The 20878-nt window shown below is 36.1% G+C and overlaps 1 long non-coding RNA gene across 4 annotated transcripts in view; it reads right to left on the bottom strand.

The window, feature by feature from the left end:
- LOC108588544 (uncharacterized) overlaps positions 1-11651 on the bottom strand; it is a 246410-nt gene extending 234759 nt beyond the window's left edge. For all 4 annotated transcript variants that reach the window (XR_013526988.1, XR_013526987.1, XR_013526989.1 and 1 more), the window contains exons 1-2: positions 11402-11651; positions 3926-4049 (exon numbers count right to left, since the gene is read on the bottom strand). This is a non-coding gene — a long non-coding RNA (uncharacterized LOC108588544). The remainder of the gene's footprint in view (positions 1-3925; positions 4050-11401) is intronic.
- Positions 11652-20878: the final 9227 nt, after the last annotated feature.

A 20878-nucleotide genomic window follows, 5' to 3' on the forward strand; every position in this document is an offset into this window, starting at 1 on the left:
TTCACATCCATTTTAGTAAAGTGAATTTCCTTTTTCCTCTTATTTATTCATTATTTCAGCCATTAATTTATTTGATAACCATTTGTTAAACATCTATATTCTGTGTGAGATATTGTGACTGAACTATTACAACAATTTCTTAATGGCTCTCCTTACCTCTTTTCTCTTTTCCAATTAATTCTACAAGTTATTGCCAATAATTTTTTAAAACTAGTTTTATTAATGTTAATTTCCCTTCTGTCAACTGTCAATGACACCCATGTGTCACCAGGGTAAAGTTCTTAGCTATTAATTTAACTTTACATTTTCTTGTCCCAGTGCCTGTTTTAACTTTATAACTCTCCTTACAGGAAATTTTGTTACTGTAGAATGATCTATTTAATCCTCAATTATGCCTTTACAGCTTTGTGTTTTCCATGCATTCTTTTCTAATGCAAAAATACTCTTCCGACTCCTTTTTCTATAAAAAGCTCATAATTCACTCAAATTCAAGCTTAAAACTGACCTCCTTCATGAAGTCTTTTCTAACCACTTGAACAGTCTGCACTGATGTATCACATTTCAATGTCATTTATATCTTATTTTATATTTAATTTCATATGGCTTGAATTTCTATCTATTTATATGTATCACTATTAAAGTGTATCTTACTCCTAAATAAGGTTTATCTACAGAGATATGTGTAAACCAGAGACAAAGTGATCAAAAATTATGTGAAAAATTAGGCATCTTACATAAATAAATTTTGAAAAAAAGGAAATAAGGAGAAAACATTTAGGACAAGAAAATGCCACACGTTATCATAAACTTGGCTATAAAATCCAAGTAACCAAGAGAAAGAGTTTTATAATTGGGAATATGATTAGCAATGTATTAATACAAATAAAATATTGCTCAGTAATATCACTCTATTATTGAAATCAAGGAAAAAAGGATTCCGATGCATCCTCATAGAGAGTGCAGTGTGTAATTATTGAATAATACTGTCAGTCATCTAAAATACACATATTAGTTGCTTAGATTTTTTAATATTAATTTTGCAAACTAGGATAAATAGATATGGTCAAAATGTATCTCAGTAACTAATATGGCAGCGAGATTATCTTAGTCTTTTGTGTGCTGCTTTAATAGAATACCTGAGATTTCATAATTTATAATGAACAAAAATTTATTTATTAACCTTCTGGAGTCTGGGAAGTCCAAGAACAAAAGGCTGGCACCTGTAAGGGCTTGCTGCATCATCCCATGGCAGAAAGCAAAAGGGCAAGAAAGACCAAAATATCAAACTCACAACTTCAAGCCGTTTTATAACCAGTATTAATTCATTTGTAAGGGTAGCTATCATCACCTAAACACCAACTAGTAGCCCCCACTTCCCAACACTATCACGTTGTTTCCAATACACGCTTTTTGGGAGATGCATTCAAACCAGTCTGTTTCATATACGCAGCTGTTATATAGCATGCTTTCCACCAGCTTTAAACTCAATCTGTTTCATATATGCAGCAGTTAAATAGCATGGAAAACTCTAATAAAAACTTCGGCATTATTCGTAGAAGATAAAATATATATCCCTCATAATTATATTATGTAGTAAATTTTTAATACTAATTTGACTGAGATCAATTTATGCCCTACATGCTGTCAGTGGAATTTCAACATATGAAGAATGTGACTGTTCTTTAGTTTAAAAAAGGAACACTTAATTGCAGAGAAAATTGTGTAAATAAATGCTGTTGCAGAAGATCTGGATTTAATAAATCAAAGTAAATGCAAAATAAAATTTAAATTAAATTTAACACTATACTTGAACTTAACAATTTTTGGAATGATGTCTAAGTGACAGGATTAAAGCAACAACAACAGTATTTTTGATCTAAAAGACTAACAAAAAACTATCAGAGCATATTAAAAAAACCTCAAACATCTCTAGGTGTTCTATATATTATTTAAAAATGTACAAATAATTAACACTAAGTTAATTTTAGTTCTAACTTAAACCAGCATGTCCCGCTGCCAAAAGGTAAATGTGAAAAGGCTATGTCAAACTTTCTGTACTGAAATCAGCTGATGAAAATTACATGCACCTAATGATGTTCAAGCTGAGCCTCATGTTTTGGCTATTTGTTAGCAATCTGTTTTTATGTTTGTTTGTTTGGTTGGTTGGTTGTTTTTTTTTCCCACCTGAATTTGTATCTGACTTTTAAAATCTTTGAGATTCAGCATCTTCACCAAGATATATTTGGTAGGAGATTTTTAATTATTTTGTCTCTTTAGGTTGATGTGTAATCCACAGATTTGATTTTCCTTCATTTTAATGAAACATTCTTTCAAATTTTCAAATGCTTTTTCTGATTTTCTCATTAGTGCATTTCTTCAGTCACACCTGTTACCAATCTAATAGGATCACCCCATCTAGTCTCCATGTAAATTATCTTACTTTTTATTAATTTACTTCTTGTTACAGTGTATTTAATTTCAGCTGTTTTCATCATTTGTTGTGAATTTACTCCCAGTAGTATTGATATAGTCGTGTATTGATTAACAACAGGGTTACATTCTGCAAAAGGCATCATTATTAGGAAATTTTGTTGTGCAAACATGATGGAGTGTCCTTACTGCAACCTAGCTGGTATAGCCTCCTACACACCTAGGTTATATAGTACAGCCTTTTGCTCCTAGCCAACAAATCTATGCAGCATGTTACTGTACTGAATATTGCAGGCAACTGTAATAAAATGATGTTTGCATATCCAAACATATTTCAACATAAAAAATGTACAGTAAAATATGGTATAAAAGATAGAAAACAGTACACCTGTATAGGGCACTCTCCATTAATGGACCTTTTGTAGGACTGGAAATTGCTCTAGGTGAGTACTGAGTGAATGGTGAGAGAATGTGAAGGTCTACAATATTAATGTACACTATTCTAGACTTTATAAACACTACACTATGGCTACACTGAGTTTATTTAAAAGTAATTTTTATTTCTTTAATAATTAGCTTACTATGACATTTTTAGCCTATACTTTTATATGTGTGTATATATATATTTTTTTCTTAATTGTACTTTAGGTTCTGGGGTACATGTGCAGATCATGCAGGATTGTTACATAGGTACATACATGGCATATACATTTTTAACTTTTAAAACTTTTTGAGTATTTTGTGATAACAGCTTAAAACACATTGTACAGCTGAATATTTTCTTATCTTTTTAAACATTTTGTTAAAATGAACACACTACAACACACATTAGCCTATGTCTGAACAGGGTTATTATCATCAAAATAACTGTCTTCCACCTCCATATCTTGCCCGCTGGAAGGCCTTTAGGGTAATGACATGCATGGAGCTGTCATCTTTTATGATAGCAATAGTTTCTTTTGGAATATCTTTTAAAGGACCTGCCTGAAACTGTTTTACTTAACTTCATTTTTTTTAGTAGGCAGAAAGAACACACTCTAAAATAATGATTAAAAAGTATAGTATAGTACATACAAAAAGCAGCAACGTAGTTGATTAACAGTATCAAGTATTATGTACTGTACATAATTGTATGTGCTACACTGTTATATGACTTTCAGTGCAGTAGGTTTATAACATCATCACTACAAACAACCGATTAATGCATTGTGCTATTGTTACAGTAGGTAGTGACTCAGACATGAGCAAGGCAGGAGAGGGCTACCCGCCTCCACCCCGCTGGGAATGTCAGGCAACCATCAAGTGATGGTCTGGCAGTGATTACACTGGCTTTCTAAAATAATAATTGGTCACAGCTTGTGCCAGGGGAAGGCAATTTCTCAATAGATAAAAGCACCTGAAATTGGTAATCAACCGCTTCCAATGCCATCTCAGAAAGTGAGCAAGTTGGCTCGAGCTTGTACATTAAGAGGCAAAGTGGTAGAACATGACTTACCAGGGGCATTCCACTGGAAAAGGGAAGAAAACCTCAGGTGAACATCTGTACAACCCCAGTAAATAAACTGTGCATGTTCACCTGCCAAGTGTCAGCAGGTCACCGCACATGTGGACTGCTCTCCCTAAGGGAAAAAATCAAGGGAAAGAGATTAAAGACCCCAGAAGCATGCCAACATATAGAACCCAAAGTCAAAAGATGAAACGCCATACTTGTCCTTCAAGTTGTCCACTTGAACCAACCCCCCTGGCAAGTTTATTTTCCTTTCCTTTTTTTTCCCCTAATCTAGAGCTTTTCAATAAACTTCCACTCCTGCTCTAACACTTGCCTCTATTTCTTTTTCTGACTTGTGCTCATCAGGTATATTCTTTCTTCTGAAAAGGCAAGAATTGAGGTTGCTGCAAAACCATATAGGTTTGCTGCCAGTTACTCATGTATTTATCACCCCTAACACTACAATATCTTAAGAGGTATGAAGTCACTAGGTCACAGGAATTTTTCAGCACCTTTATAATCTCATAAGACCACCATCATATATGCAGTTCATCATTGACTAGCATAATGACACATAATATTATGTATATAATATGATATAGCACATGACTGTATTTGTCTTTTAAGTGAATTCTGAATCTTTTCTAATTCTCCTTTTACTTATTTCATAGGGTTCAGTAAAAATTTTTATGAGAATGCAATTCTATGCAAATATCTTCATTTCCTAGAGTGTCTCCTTTAAAAATGTGTTTTCTGTCATGTGCATGCTACAAATAATAGCATAGTCTAATAATTTTTTTCTTGGTCTTAATAGTATTTTCAATTATTACTAAAAAATATAGATTCTCTTGGCTTCTTTCCCTATTTACCTGGGCATGATTTGAGTCATCTTTGTACCACAGAGGAATGCTTTAGTGCAAAAGATTTCACAGGACCTAGTCAGCCATGCAATTGCTTGCAGCAAGTGTGAAAGGACTGAGTTTTTTGTAGCAGCAAATGGGAAATTATCTCTCTATGCACTTGATTTTTTTTCTGTGTTGAAACCTCTATGTTATGGGACACCACCATTAAAAATGGATATTCAATTTAATGTATGTGTGTAGGGTACGGGATTTTTTTTGCATTTATGTTTGTTCATTGCTTTAAATGTGTGAACCTCTTTAGAGGGAGGTTAAGTGTGAAAATGCTGTATAATTCACTAGATTTTTGCTTGGTTTCTCATATCTAAATAAAGTATAAAATATAAGAAATGTGGAAAGGTAAGTTTGCAATACAACACCAATTTGGCTAATGAGAATAAATTAAAGTTGAAAGCAATCAATTAAAAATAATTAACATTAACCACAGAAATGCAACATTGTAAAGCAATGGTAAGGGGCTGAACTTAGAATAGGATGCACGTGTGGCAAAATCAAACAGCTTTCAAATATGGAATTAAAGTGTATAATGAACTTGTGCTTCATAATTATATATATGGGAAATTTTAAATTTATATATATATATAAACTTATTGATATTGGTCTTGGTAGTGATATCTTAAATACCACACTAAAATTTCAGGTTACAAAAACAATATATGGAACTTTATCAAAATAAAACAAAAAACAAAACGAAAAAAAATCTTCTGAGTGGCAAAGAAACAATTATAACAAAGAAGAAAATCCATGGATTGGAAAAATATATTTGGAAACCATACATCTGATAAAAGAGTAATCAACAAAATTTATTTCAAAAAATATACATCAGGAGGATCCCAGATGGCCAAATAGGAACAGTTCTGGAGTGCAGTTCCCAGCAAGAACAATGCAGAGGGTGAGTGTTCACTGCATTTCCAAACAAGTTTTCTCTGCCCATAGACCAGGAGATTCCCAGGCCAAAAAGCGCCATGGGTTTTCAGCATGGTGGTTTCAGCCAGTGCCAGGTTGGCACACCAAAACTCACACAAATCTGGGTGGTCATTTCAACTGGCACCAGGAACATCTGGGAGACAGAGCTGCCCTTTCAGCTGAAAGGGAGGGGGCTGAGACAGGGAGCCAGGCAATCTGACTCAGTGGGTGCCACCTCCACAAAACAAGCAATCTGAAACGCTCTGGATTGAGAGTTTCACAGCAAGTGCAGCTGGATCCAGGATGCTCCAGCTCAGTAGTGGGAAGGGCAACCACCACCGCCGAGGCAGTCCGCCACTACCGAGGCAGTTCACACAGCAGCAGGGCAGAGCCTGTAGCAGCTCAGCAACAACTCCACTGGCAGACTGTGACTAGACTACTCCGTGAGGGGCAGGGCATCTGTGAAAAAGGGCAACAACATGACAGGAACTTATAAATAAAGCCAACCTTCCTAGGACAGCACACCTGGGAAAAGAGGCGGTTATGAGTTCTGTTGCAGCAGACTTAAAAGTACCTGCTCAGCAACTCTGCATGGAACAACAGAGCTCCCAGCACAGCACCTGAGCTCCTATAAGGGACAGACTGTCTCCTCAAGCACCTCCCCAGCCCTGTATACCCAAAGAGACACCTCATAAAGGAGAGCTCAGGCTGACATCTGGCAGGCACCCTTCTAGGACAAAGATAACAGAAGAAGAAACCAGCAGCAACCCTTACTATCCTGCAGCCCCCATGGGTGATCCCCAGGCAAGCAGGGTCTGGAGTGGACCTCCAGCAGTCCTGCAGCAGAGGGGCCTGACTATTACAAGGAAAACTAAGAAACAGAAAGAAATTACTTCATCATCAACAAAAAGGATGTCCACTAAGAGACCCCATTCAAAAGTGACCAACTACAAAGACCACAGGTAGATAAAGCCATTAAGATGGGAAGAAACCAGTGCAAGAAGAAGCAGGCTTCAGAAGGTGGGTAATAACAAACTTCTCTGAGTTAAAGGAACATGTTCTATCCCAATGCAAAGAAACTAAAAACCTTGAAAAAAGGTTAGACGAAATGCTAACTAGAATAACCAGCTTAGAGAAGAACATAAATGACTTTATGGAGCTGAAAAACACAGCACAAAAACTTCATGAAGCATACACAAGTTTCAATAGCCAAATAGATCAAGCAGAAGAAAGGATATCAGAGACTGGAGATCAAATCAATGAAATAAAATGAGAAGGCAAGAAAAGAGAACAAAGAGTGAAAAGAAATGAACAAAGCCTTCAGGAAATATGAGATTATGCAAAAAGACCAAAACTATGTTTGACAGGTGTAGCTGAATGTGTCTGTGTCACAGGGAGACTGAATCCAAGCTGGAAAACACTCTTCAGGATATTATCCAGGACAACTTCCCCAACCTAGCAAGGGAAGCCAACATTCAAATACAGGAAAATACAGAGAACACCACAATGATACTCCACTAGAAGAGCAACCCAAGGCACATAATCGTCAAGTTCACCAGGGTTAAAACAAAGGAAAAAATACTAAGTGCAGCCAGAGAGAAAGGTCAGGTCACCCACAAAGGGAAGCACATCAGACTCACAGTGGATCTCTCGGCAGAAACCCGACAAGCTGGAAGAGAGTAGGTGCCAATATTCAACATCCTTAAAGTAAAGAACTTTCAACCTAGAATTTCATATCCAGCCAAACTAAGCTTCATAAGTGAAGGAGAAAGAAAATCCTTTACGGACAAGCAATTGTTTAGGGATTTTATCACTACCAGACCTGCCCTGCAAGAGCTCCTGAAGGAAGAGCTAAACACAGAAAGGAAAAATCAGTACCAGTCACTCCAAAAATGTAGCAAATAGTAACCCCATCAACACAATGAAAAAAATGCATCAACTAATGGGCAAAACATCCAACTAGTGTCAAAATGGCAGGATCAATTTCACATGAAAAAATATTAACCTTAAATGTAAATAAGCTAAATGCCCCAATCAAAAGACACAGACTGGCAAATTGGACAAAAAGCCAAGGACCATCATTGTGCTGTATTCAGAAAACCCATCCCATGTGTAAAGACACACATAGACTCAAAATAAAGGGATGGAAAAAGATTTACCAAGCAACTGGAGAGCAAAAAAAAAGCAGGGGTGGCAATCCTACTCTCTGATAAAATGGACTTTAAACCAACAAAAATCAAAAGAGACAAAGAAGGGCATTACATAATGTTAAAAGGATCAATGCAACAAGAAGAGCTAATGATTCTAAATATATACGTACCCAATACAGGAGCACCCAGGTACATAATGCAAGTCCTTAATGACCTACAAAGAGATTTAAACTCCTGCACAGTAACAGTCAGAGAATTTAACACTCCACTGTCAATATTAGACAGATCGATGAGACAGAAAATCGACAAGGATATTCAGGACTTGAACTCAGATCTGGAACAAGCAGACCTAATAGACATTTACAGAACCCTCTATCCTAAATCCACAGAATTCACATTTTTCTCCACACCACCTCATACCTACTCTATAATCGACCACAAAATCAGAAGTAAATCATTCCTCAGCAAATGCAAAAGAATGAAAATCATAACAGTCTGTCAGACCACAGGGCAATCAAATTAGAACTCAGAATTAAGAAACTACCTCAGAACTGCACAGCTTCATGGAAACTGAACAACTGACTCCTGAACACAGACTGGTTAAACAATGAAATGAAAGCAGAAATAAAGATGTTCTTCGAATCCAATGAGAATGAAGACACAACATACTAGAATCTCTGGGACACATTTAAAGCAGTGGCTAGAGGGAAATTCATAGCAACAAATTCCCACATGAGGAGCATGGAAAGGTCTAAAATTGACACCCTATCCTCAAAATTGAAAGAGTTATAGGAGGACAATCAAAAAAGCTCAAAAGCTACCAGAAGACAAGAAATAACTAAGATCAGAGCAGAACCTAAGGAGACAGAGACACAAAAAACCCTTCAAAAATCAATAAATCCAGGAGCTGGTTTTTTTGAAAAGATCAACGAAATAGACCACTAGCCAGACTAATAAAAAAGAAAAGAGAGAAGAATCAAATAGATGAAATAAAAAACGATGAAGGGGACATCACCACTGATTCCACAGAAATAGAAATGATCAGAGATTACTATAAACAACTTTATGCACACAAACCAGTAAATCTGGAGGAAATGGACAAGTTACTAGACACTTGCACTCTCCCAAGACTAAACCAAGAAGAAGCTGATTTCCTGAATAGACCAATAAGAAGGGCTGAAGTTGAGGCAGCAATTAATAGCCTACCAACCAAAAAAAGCCCAGGTCCAGATGGGTTCACAGTCGAATTCTACGAGACATACAAAGAGCAGCTGGTACCACTCCTTCTGAAACTATTCCAAAGAATACGAAAAGAGGGAATCCTTCCCAAATCATTTTATGAGACCATCATCATCCTGATACCAAAACTCTGCAGAGACTCAACAAAAAATGAAAACTTCAGATCAATCTCTATGATGAACATAGATGCAAAAATCTTCAATAAAATACTGGCAAACAAATTGCAACAGCACATCAAAAAGCTTATCAATCACAATCAAGTAGGCTTCATCCCAGGGATGCAAGGCTCATTCAACATACTCAAGACTATAAAGATAATTCATCACATAAACAGAACCAAAGACAAAAACCACATGATTATCTCAATAGATGCAGAGAAGGCCTTCAACAAAATTCAACAGCCTTTTAGGCAAAAAACTCTCAATGAACTAGGTATCAGAGGAACATATCTCAAAACAATAAAAGCTATTTATGAAAAACCTACAGCCACTATCATACTGAATGGGCAAAAACTGAAAGCATTCCCTTTGAAATCTGGCACCAGACAAGGAGGCCCTTTCTCATCACTCCTACTCAATATAGTATTGGAAGTTCTAACCAGAGAGATTAGGCAAGAAAAAACAATAAAGTGTATTCAATTAGGAAAAGAGGAAGTCAAATTGTCTCTATTTGCAGATGACATGATTGTATATTTAGAAGACCCTATCATCTCAGCCCAAAATCTCCTGAAACTGATAAGCAACTTCAGCAAAGTCTTAGGATACAAAATCAATGTGCAGAAATCATAAGCATTTCTACACACCAATAACAGACTAACAGAGAGCCAAATCATGAGCAAACTCCCATTCACAACTGCTACAAAGAGAATAAAATACCTAGGAATACAACTAACAAAGGATGCAAAGGACCTCTTTAAGGAGAACTACAAACCACTGCTCAACGAAATAAGAGAGGACACAAACAAATGGAGAAACATTCCCTGCTCATGGTTTGGAAGAATCAATATTGTGAAAATGGCCATACTACCCAAAGTAATTTATAGATTCAATGCTATCCCCATCAAGTTACCAATGACCTTCTTCACAGAACTGGAAAAAGCCACCTTAAACTTCACATGGAATCAAAAGAGAGCCCACATAGGCAATACAATCCAAAGCAAAAAGAACAAAGTGGGAGGCATCATGCTACCTAATTTCAAACTATACTACAAGGCTACAGTAAAGTATTCAAAACAGCATGGTACTGGTACCAAAACAGAGATATAGACCAATGGAACAGAACAGAGGCCCTGGAGGCAATGCTACACATCTACAACCATCTGATCTTTGACAAACCTCACAAAAACAAGCAATGAAGAAAGGATTCCCTGTTTAATAAATGGTGTTGGGAAAACTGGCTAGCAGTTTGCAGAAAGCAGAAACTCAAACCCTTCCTGACACTTTACACTAAAATTAACTCCAGCTGGATTAAAGACTTAAACATAAGACCTGACACCATAAAAACCCTAGAAGAAAACCTAGGCAGAACCATTCAGGACATAGGAGTAGGCAAGGACTTCATGACTAAAACACCAAAAGCATTGGCAACAAAAGCCAAAATAGACAAATGGGATTTAATTAAACTCCAGAGTTTCTGTACAACAAAAGGAACAATCATTAGAGTGAACCGGCAACCAACAGAATGGGAAAAAATTTTTGCAATCTACCCATCTGACAAAGGGCTAACATCCAGAATCTACAAAGAACTAAAATAGATTTACAAGAAAAAAACAAACAAGCCCATTCAAAAGTGGGCAAAGGATATGAGCAGACACTTTACAAAAGAAGATATTGATGTGGTCAACAAACATGAAAAAATGGTCATCATCACTGGTCATTAGAGAAATGCAAATCAAAACCACATTGAGATACCACCTCACACCAGTTAGAATGGTGATTATTAAAAAAGCCGGAGACAACAGATGCTGGAAAGGATGAGGAGAAATAGGAACACTTTTACACTATTGGTGTAAATCCCTTGGATTTATATAGTTTTTATCTCAGGTAGCTGTTTGAGGAGGCAACCTTTCCTTTGTCTGCCTGCGGAGGCACTGCTGGGCTGCCACCGATTCAGTGGAGAGGCTGCGTCTTTTTTTTTTTTTTTAATTGCATTTTAGGTTTTGGGGTACATGTGAAGAACATGCAAGGCAGTATGGTAACTGCCTTCCTCCCCATCACCTACATCTGGCATTTCTCCCTTGCTATCTCTCCCCATCGACTTTTACTTACTCAGGAAAATTAGGCCGGTTTCTGTAATGGCGGCTTCCCTTCCGCCCACCGGGCTGGAGCGTTCCTGGTGGCTCTCTAACTGACGTTCTGTCTGCCTAACTCTGGAGTGAGAGTTTTTTGGCCTGCTGGGCTTTGTGTGGCAGTGACACCCGTCCTGCCACTTGGGCTGTTTCCCTGCGTCCTGATCCCCTTCTTACTGGGGGGCGGGTAGCTCCGTCCCACCGGCTTTTTGGCTTTCTCGGTGCCAGCCAGTGCTTCCGGGGCGTCAGCCAGTGCTTCCGGGGCGTCAGCCAGTGCTTCCGCCTTGATCTCTGCTGACTGCCCCAGCGCAGGTGAAGTTGCTGTTCTGTCCTGTTAAGGCAGCTCGCTAAGGCTTTTCAGCCCAGCAAACATCTCCTGTGGGTTGTAGAGGGCTTGGGTACAGCGCTGTATTGGAAACAAAGTCCCAGAGGGGGAGACACCCCGGTCTTCGGGTCGGTAGTGCACTCCTCCTGGGTGGGACAGACCCCCACCTTGCCTCAACTTGCCCTATTTGATTTATACCCACTGTCCGACCAGACCCACAAAATGAACCTGGTACCTCGTTTGGAATTGTGGAGACCACTTGGCTTCTGTTTCTCTCTGGCTGGGAGCTGCTTTCCAGAGCTGTCTCCTATTCTGCGATCTTGGAATCCCCAAAATAGATTTTCATAGTCCAGGATTTTATATTCTTAGTTTGATGTGTTTCAGCGAGTGGCCTGGGACATGTTCAGGGGGTATTTGTGGATTTGTCTGAAATATATATTTTTTAAAAGGGTATAATAAAATTTTAACTTTTAAAAATTCAAATAAGCGAATTTTAGCTTTTACCTATATATATTCTTTGATAAAAATACGATTATACCATAATGTATTTTGTGGCTGTGTTTTTCACACAGTATTATATTGTGAATGTATTAGCATGCCAATAAGAATTCTACTTTTTCATTTTTAACGTCTTGTGGATACATCTTCATTTACTCAGTGTATCTCCTATTGCTGAACGTTAACTATATTTTTGAGAATTTGTTACTCACAACATTGTTATAACAACCTCTGTAATTCTCCGTATACATCTTGTACAAATAATCATTCTATTGAGCTATGTTACTAAAAGGAGAATTGTGGTTTTATGCATGCCCTAAGATATTTATATGCCTGTATTATGTATCTGTGGCTGCTGTAGGTTATAAATTCCTCAAGGAATGATGCTTTCTAGTTTCTTTCTATACCTTAGCTATGCAGGGTATTTTGCCTTTGTAATGATTATGCTCTCTTAAGTATCTTTTTTTCTAAATACTTAGCAACTTAGAAAAAATTTATGGGGAGGAAAAAAATTAAAGATAATGGTTTTATTCCAAAAAGTGTAAGATACTCTTTCCTTTGGGCATTGGTCTAGTTTTGTTTTGTTCTTATTTGCTTTTCCATTGAAACCTTTACATGGAATTTTTGCTGTTGATAAACAAAATATAGTTTAAAAATAAGCAGAAAAACAAAACAAAATGTGGCAAACACTTCTTACCCACTTAAAGAGCTGCACACACTCAGTGGATGATTATGGAATACAGCTGTAAGTTAAGCCATGCATTAATGAATGGAAGAACGAAGCAGGAGGAAATCTGTCCATATTACTCCATGTTGAATGCTTTCACTTTCTCATTTTTCTCTGTTAGGAAAAGTTAAAGCCCAGATGCTCAATACAAGGTAGGGATAATCTCTGGGGAGGAAGGCCCTAGAAATTGCGTAGGGCTAGTGTGTTGACACTGGTAATCTCTCTGGTCATAAAAGAAACTCCTGGTCCTGTGATTTCCCCCATCTTGACAAAATGGAAATCTGTAACTGTCTCTATCAACAGCATCTTTTGAAAAATAAGATTGTTTTAGCAGTTAAGTTTTAAAATGCTTAACTTTTTTCACTGCTTGAACTTCTTGCCCTCTTCCCGTCATACCTTTTAAAACAAATTTCCTGTCAAGTTACAGTTTACTTTAATTCACTTTTAGCAAGTATATAGGCCTGTGACTAATCTAGAGATAATTACAGTGCCAATCCTATTGACAAAATTGAAGTAACGAAATGAAAATATGTGCATTTCCACTCTCTTTTTCCCAGTAATATTAACCTGTCACTCCAGTGCTGTATCAAAAATTCCTTGGCTTCTTTTCTTAAATCAAATTTGCCCAAAGCTCTGAGAAACCACATTTTCATAAGCAACTTAGTCAGGCTACATCTATAAGCCCCAGGAGTGAGATTACCACCTTGCCTCTATCAAAAACTTTTATTATGTAATATTAAGAACATTGAAAACTGACTTATGTTTCTCTATTAAACTCATACTCAGAATATAGGGGGATTGCTAATTAGCTTCTTATGCTCTAGTTAAGGTGTTAACCAGTTGAGTTTCCATTTCAAAGGCAACATAATGGAATAGTGCCTGTTTCTCACTTAAGAACTACTGTATTTGTATTTGCACAGTAATTCTATATAAAAATTCAGCATCATGGAAAGTATAGCAATGGAGAGAGCTATAAACATGAACAATTTGCAAAAGAAAAAGAAAAACATTCATGAGGCAATTTACACCTTGTTACCTAATTTGAATTTTAATAGGCAGACTCCTACAATAGTCACATGCTGGAAGAAAACATTGACTGAAAAAAGTCAAAGAAGATATTATCAGATAATTATACAATTTAAAATGCATATTCTATTTGTCATATACAGTGCTTTCAAAAACTCAGGGCATCATAGAAAATTCAGAGTTTAGATCAGAAATGCAATATCAAATGCAAAGTAATATTATAAATCTCTGGAGGAATGAACTTTTACTTCTCCATTGTACAGCAGTAAAACTAGGGAAACAGCCTTCTATGATCAAGGCAAATGCTGTACCACCAAATAGTGCATAAAATGCAAAAACACAAATGTTTTATGTAATATCATACCTTTCGGAGCTCTGTACCACTCATGAAAAAACACATAAAAAAAGATGATCTGAAAAAGAGAGAATAAAGGCAGCGCAGATGAGAGAGCAGAGAAAGAGAGAAACACACAGTAAAATCGTTTTAGGCCTTTTGATTAAGAAGGGCATCAATATAATGTGGATGTATGTTCCTTCTCAATCTCATTTTAAAATGTGACTCCCAGTGTTGGAGATGGACACGGTGGGAGGTGTTTGGGTTATGGGGGCAGATCCCTCATTAATGGCTTGATGCCATTTTTGTGGTGCTGAGTTCTTGCTCTGGGAGTTCACATGAGAGGTAATTGTTTAAAACAGCCTAGCACCTTTCCCCTCTCTTATTCCATCTCTCACCATGTGACAGGGTGGCTCCCTTTGGCTTTCTTCCATAATTGGAAGCTTCCTGAGGCCTCAACAGAGGCATTTCATGGCACAAGACTTCTTACGTATCTTGTAGAACCACAAACCAAAATAAATTTATTTTCTTTATAAATTACTCAGCCTCAGGTCTTTCTTTATAGCAAGACAAATGGATTATTACAGTCATCAAGAAATATCCTAAAGTCTCATGTAAGACCATGTAATGTTCCTGGCATTTGGTGGGCCTATTACCAGCAAATGTCTTCTGAGAACAACGGAAGAGTACTGCTGCCTAAACAAACCTAAAAGCAAACGAAAAAATGAACTCCTGGCCCGGCGCGGTGGCTCACGCTTGCAATCCCAGCACTTTGGGACGCGTGGATCACAAGGTCAGGAGTTTGAGATCAGGCTGTCCAATATTGTGAAACCCTGTTTCTAGTAAAAAAACAAAAATTAGCCGGGCATGGTGGCACACGCTTGTAATCAGTCCCAACTACTTGGGAGGCAGAGGCAGGAGAATCACTTGAACCCAGGAGGCAGAGGCTGCAGTAAGTCCAGATCATGTCACTGCACTCCAGCCTGGGCAAGAGAGTGAGTCTCAGTTTCAAAGAAAAAAAAAAGAATCCCCTTGTTTTATGTGGTAAGTTCTGCCCAATGTATTAACAGAAATGTGCAGCTATTGGTTATGGTACCATGTTCCAATACTGTTCATAAGTGCACAAACCCGCCACATGTAATTGTAATAGATTTGTTGCCCAATGCACACAGCAAGTCAGTATGTGGAGACACTAGGTAACAACACAGAAAAAGGTGTAATCCTAGAGCCAATAAATGAGTTGGGAGTAATCCTCAAATTCATCTCCCCAGGGAGTCTGGGACCAGGGTGTTTAAGGTTCTGGAGTGGAATCAAGTATGGGTACTATAGATTGGTTGAAGAGTGCAGGGTGAAGTCATGAGACAGGAAGATGAGGAATCTGTATTCTCATGCTAATCTCATTCCTCTGTGGGTATCTAGTTGCTGGAATTCAGGATCTAAAAATCATCTAAAGTGATCCTTAAACAAAAGCCTTATGGTTCTAACATCAGATGCTGTCTATAGAAATAACGAGGTCAGTATCTGGTGCTACCTGATGCTTATCACCGAAGAATTAGGCAAAGTGAAGGCTGATTAATGCTTAATTGTAACTGTATTTCTGTACAGAACCTGGCACGCAATTTCTGTCAACCTGGTGGAGGCTGTTTCACATACAGCATTTTTAATCAGAATAAAATCCAGCTCCCTAAACCCAGATTTCCAAAGAAAAGCAGCAGTGGTTTAAAAAACAACTTTTACCAGAAAGACCTCAGCAGATAAATAACATGAGAACTTTGATTAATAACACCTGTTTAAGACAGAATTGATTTTTAACAAACCCTGTTATTTTAGAAAGCTACCAGCACATAATAGTGTTTTCCTGGCTTGAACGTTCGTTTCTAACCTTTATATCCATCCTTTATGGTCACCTAGGTTGTGCTCACATTTTAACTATTGTGAATAACGCTGATATAAACACAGGTAAACATATGTCTCTTTGAGATTCTGCTTTCAATATTTTTTTCAATATATACCCAGAAGTAGAATACTAGATCATGTGGAAATTCTATTTTTAAAATTTTTTAGGGAATGCCATACTGTTTTTTACAATAGCTGTACCATTTTGTATTTCCATTAGCAGTTTGTAAGAACCTCAATTTCTCCACACCCTCGCCTATGCTTTTTATATCTGTTTTTATTTGATAGTAATCATTTTAATGCATGTGAAATAGTGTCTCACTGTTATTTGGGTTTATATCTCCTTTATAATTAGTGATGCTGAGCATCTATTGATGTGTTAACTGGCCATTTGAGAAGTGTTCTCTTAAATGTTTTACCCATATTGATCAGGTTGTCTGCTTTTTTTTTTTTTTTTTTTTTTTTTTTTTTAGATGGAATCTTGCTCTATCACCCAGGCTGGAGTGCAATGGCATATATATTTAAAATGGTTATATCCTTTATCTTGGCTCACTGCAACCTCTGCTTCCCGGGTTCAAGCAATTCTCCTACCTCAGCCTCCTGAGTACCTGGGATTTACAGGCACCCACCACCATGCCCAGCTAATTTTTGTATTTTTAGTAGAGACGGGATTTCTCCATGTTGGTCAGGCTGGTCTTGACCTCCTGACCTCAGGTGATCCACTGGCCTCGGCCTCCCAAAGTGGCGTAAGCCACTGCACCCAGTCATCTGCCTTTTGTTGTTATTGTTGTTGTTGAAGTTTAGGAGTTCGTGTAATCTAGATATTAATCCCTTATCATATATATGATTTACAAAGCTTTCCATCATTCTGTGGGCTGACTTTAATTATATTAATAGAACCTTTCTTTTCACACGTTTATCTATGTAACAAAGCTGCACATCTTGCACATGTACCCCTGAACTTAAAGTAAAAGTTGAAAGAAAAAAAAATAGTGCCTTTTTATCCAGAATTTTAAAAAACTGTAAAGTCCAATATATTTTTTAATTGTTGCTTATGCCATTGGTGTTATAACTAAGAAATCATTGCCAAAACTAAGGTCATAAATCTTTTTCTTTGTTTTTTTTTTTTCCTGAGGCCTTTATACTTTTAGATTTTACATCTAGATCTTGAAGTTATTTTGTTTTCTCCTTCAAATAGGAAGGAGAAATAGACTTTCCTAGACCAAAAACAAACAAAAAAAAACTTAGGTATTTCATTAACACCAGCCTTATGCTACAAGTCATAGTAAAGAGAGTCATTTCATCTGAAAATAAAGAATATTTATGAGAAATAAAAAATCAAGTGAAGGCATAAAACTCACTGGAAACAGTAAGTACCAATAAATACAGAAAATTATAACACTACAAGTGCAATGTGTGAACCACTCATATTTTAAATAGGAAAACTAAAAAAAATCTATCAAAAACAATAAATGCAACAACTTTTAAAAACATAGGGAGTGTCATAAGATGTAAATAGAATAAAAAGTTAAAAAGACAGGTATGAAGCTAAAGGGTGGAGTTTTTATTAGTTTTCTCTTTGCTTATTAATTTGTTTTTGCATCAGCATTATTGTCAGTTTTAAATAATGGGTTATAAGATGTTATTTACAAGCCTCATGGTAACATTCAAATAAAAAAAGACATAATAAATACATAAAAAATACAAAGCAAAAAATTAAATTATACCATCAGAGAAAATCACCTTCAATAAAGGAAGAAAGGAAATAAGAAAGGGAAAGCAATCAGATGATAAATAACAAAATGTCAGGAGAAAGTTCTTTCTTATTAATAATAACATTGAATATAAATGAACTAAATTCTCCTATCAAAAGACAGAGTGGCTGAATAGATTACCAAAACAAGGCCAATCAATCTATTGCATACAAGAAATACACTTTACCTTTAAAGACACAGAGGAACTGAAAATGAAGGAATGGAGAAAGATATGCCATGCCAATTAAAAACAGAAAAGAGCAAGAGTCGTTATATCAGACAACATTGATTTCAAGACAAAACTATAAGAAAAGACAAAGAAGATCATTATATAATAAAAATGGTATTGATTTGGAAAAAGGATATAACAATTTTAAATATATATGCACCCAACACTGTAGCACCCAGTTATAAAGCAAACACTATCAAACCTAGAAAGAGAGAGATTACAAGATAATAGTAGCTGGAGACTTCAGCATCCCACTGTCAGTATTGAACAGATCTTCCAGGCAGAAAAATCACCAAAAAAAAAAAAAATTAGACTTAATCTACACTATAGAGCAACTAGAGCTAATAGATATTTATAGAACACTTCATCCAATGGCTACAAGATACACATTATTCCATTCAGCACAAAGATCAGTCTCAAGGATAGATCATAAGTCATAAAAATATTTTTAAAAATTCAAAAGGTTGAAATGGTATCAAGTATCTTCTCTGACCACAATGAAATAAAACTAGAAATCAATAACAAGGGAAATTTTGGAAAGTTTACAAACCCAGGGTAATTAAACAATACACTCCTGAATGACCAGTGTCTCAATGAAGACATTAAGAAGAAAATTTTAAAAATTCCCAGAACAAATGAAAATGAAAACAAAATGTATCTAAACCTATGAATACAGCAAGAGGAGTACTAAGAGGAAAGTTTATAGCAATAAGCACATACAACAAAAAAGTAGAAAATCTTCAAATGAACAACCTAATGATGCATTTTAAATAACTAGAAAAGCAAGAGTGAACCATACTCAGAGTTAGATTTAAATAAATCATGAAGATAAGGACAGAAATAAATGAAATTGAAGCAAAATAAAATACAACAGATCAACAGAACAAAAGGTTGGTACTTGGAAAAGATTTTTAAAAATTAACAGACTTTCTGCCAGACTGAGAAAAAAAGAGAGGAGATCCAAATACTTACAAAAAGATGAAAAAGCAGACATTACAAATCTCATCCCAGAAATTCAAAAAATCATTAGAGACTAATATAAGGAACTGTACACCAGTAAATTGAATATCCTAGAACAAATGGGTAAATTTCCAGAGGAGTGATTATGTCCAAACTCATTCTGTGAGGAATTCACAGAATTCCAAAATTAGTCAAAGATACATAAAAAAAAAAGGAAGGAGAGTTATAGACCAATATCTTTGATGAAAATAGTCGCAAAAATCCTCACAAAATTCTAGGAAACTAAATTCAACAATATATTAGAAAGATTCATTCTAACCAAGTGGAATCTAACCCTGGAATGCAAAGTTGATTTAACATATGCAAATCAATCAATGTGATATATCACATCAACAGAATTAAGTATGAAATTCATATGATCCTTTCAATTGATGCTGAAATACATTTGATAAAATCCAACATCTCTTTTTGATAGAACCCTCAAAAAACTGGGTATGGTAGGAACATAACACAATAAAAGCTGTATGTTACAGATGCACAGCTAGTATCTTACTGAATGGGGAACCATTGAAAGCCTTTCTTCTGAGACCTAGAATACAACAAGGAATACCCACTTCCATCAGTGTTATTCAACGTTGTACTAGAAGTCCTAGCTAGAATAATCAGACAGGAGAAAAAAAATAAAAGGCATCCAAATTTGAACGGAAGAAGTCAAATTATTCTTGTTTGCAAATGACATAATCTTATTTTTGGAAAAATTTGAAGACTACACCAAAAATACTATCTAATCTGATTAAGAAATTCAGTAAAGGTGTGCAATACAAAAATCAACATCAAAAAATCAGTGTCATTTCTGTATGCCAGCAGTGAACAATCTGAAAAAGAAAACAGAAAAGTAATCTCCTTTAAAATAGCTACATACAAAATAACATATCTGGGAATTAGCTTAACCTAAGAAGTAAAAGATCTGTACAATAAAAATAGAAAACGTTGGTGCAGGAAAAGGAGGAGGACACAAACAAATGAAAATATATTTCATGTTCATGGATTGGAAGAAAAAATATTGCTAAAATCTGCATACTATCCAAAGCAATCTGTAGGTTCAATGCAATTCCTATAAAAATATGAATGGTAGTTTTCAAAGAAATAGAAAAAATAATCCTTAAACTCACATGAAACCACAAAGACTCAGAATAGGCAAAGCTATGCTGAACAAAAGGAACAAAAATGAAACTCAAGCAATCACATTAACTGACTTTAAATTATACTGAAGAAGTATAGTAACCAAAATAGCATGGTATTGGCATAAAATAGAAATAGAGAATAATGAAAGAGTATAAGGAGCTAAGAAATATTTTGGATATCTACAGTGAATGTATTTTCCACAAAGGCACCAAGAACATTCATTGGGGGAAAGGACAGTATCTTCAATAAATGGTGCTGGGAAAACTGAATATCCATATAAAGAAGAAGGAAACTAGGCCCCTATCTCTCACCATATACAAAAACCAAATAAAAACAGATTAAAGACTTAAATGTAAGAACTCAAACTATGAAACTGCTAATAGAAAACATTGGGGAAACTTTCCAGGACCTTGGACAGGGTGAAAATATCTTAACACCCCACAAGCACAGGCATCCAAAGAAAAAGTGGACAAATGGAATCACATTAAGTTAAAAAGCTTTTGCACAGCAAAGGAAACAATGA

Source organism: Callithrix jacchus, chromosome 15, assembly GCF_049354715.1.
Source record: "Callithrix jacchus isolate 240 chromosome 15, calJac240_pri, whole genome shotgun sequence".
Lineage (NCBI taxonomy): Eukaryota > Metazoa > Chordata > Mammalia > Primates > Cebidae > Callithrix > Callithrix jacchus.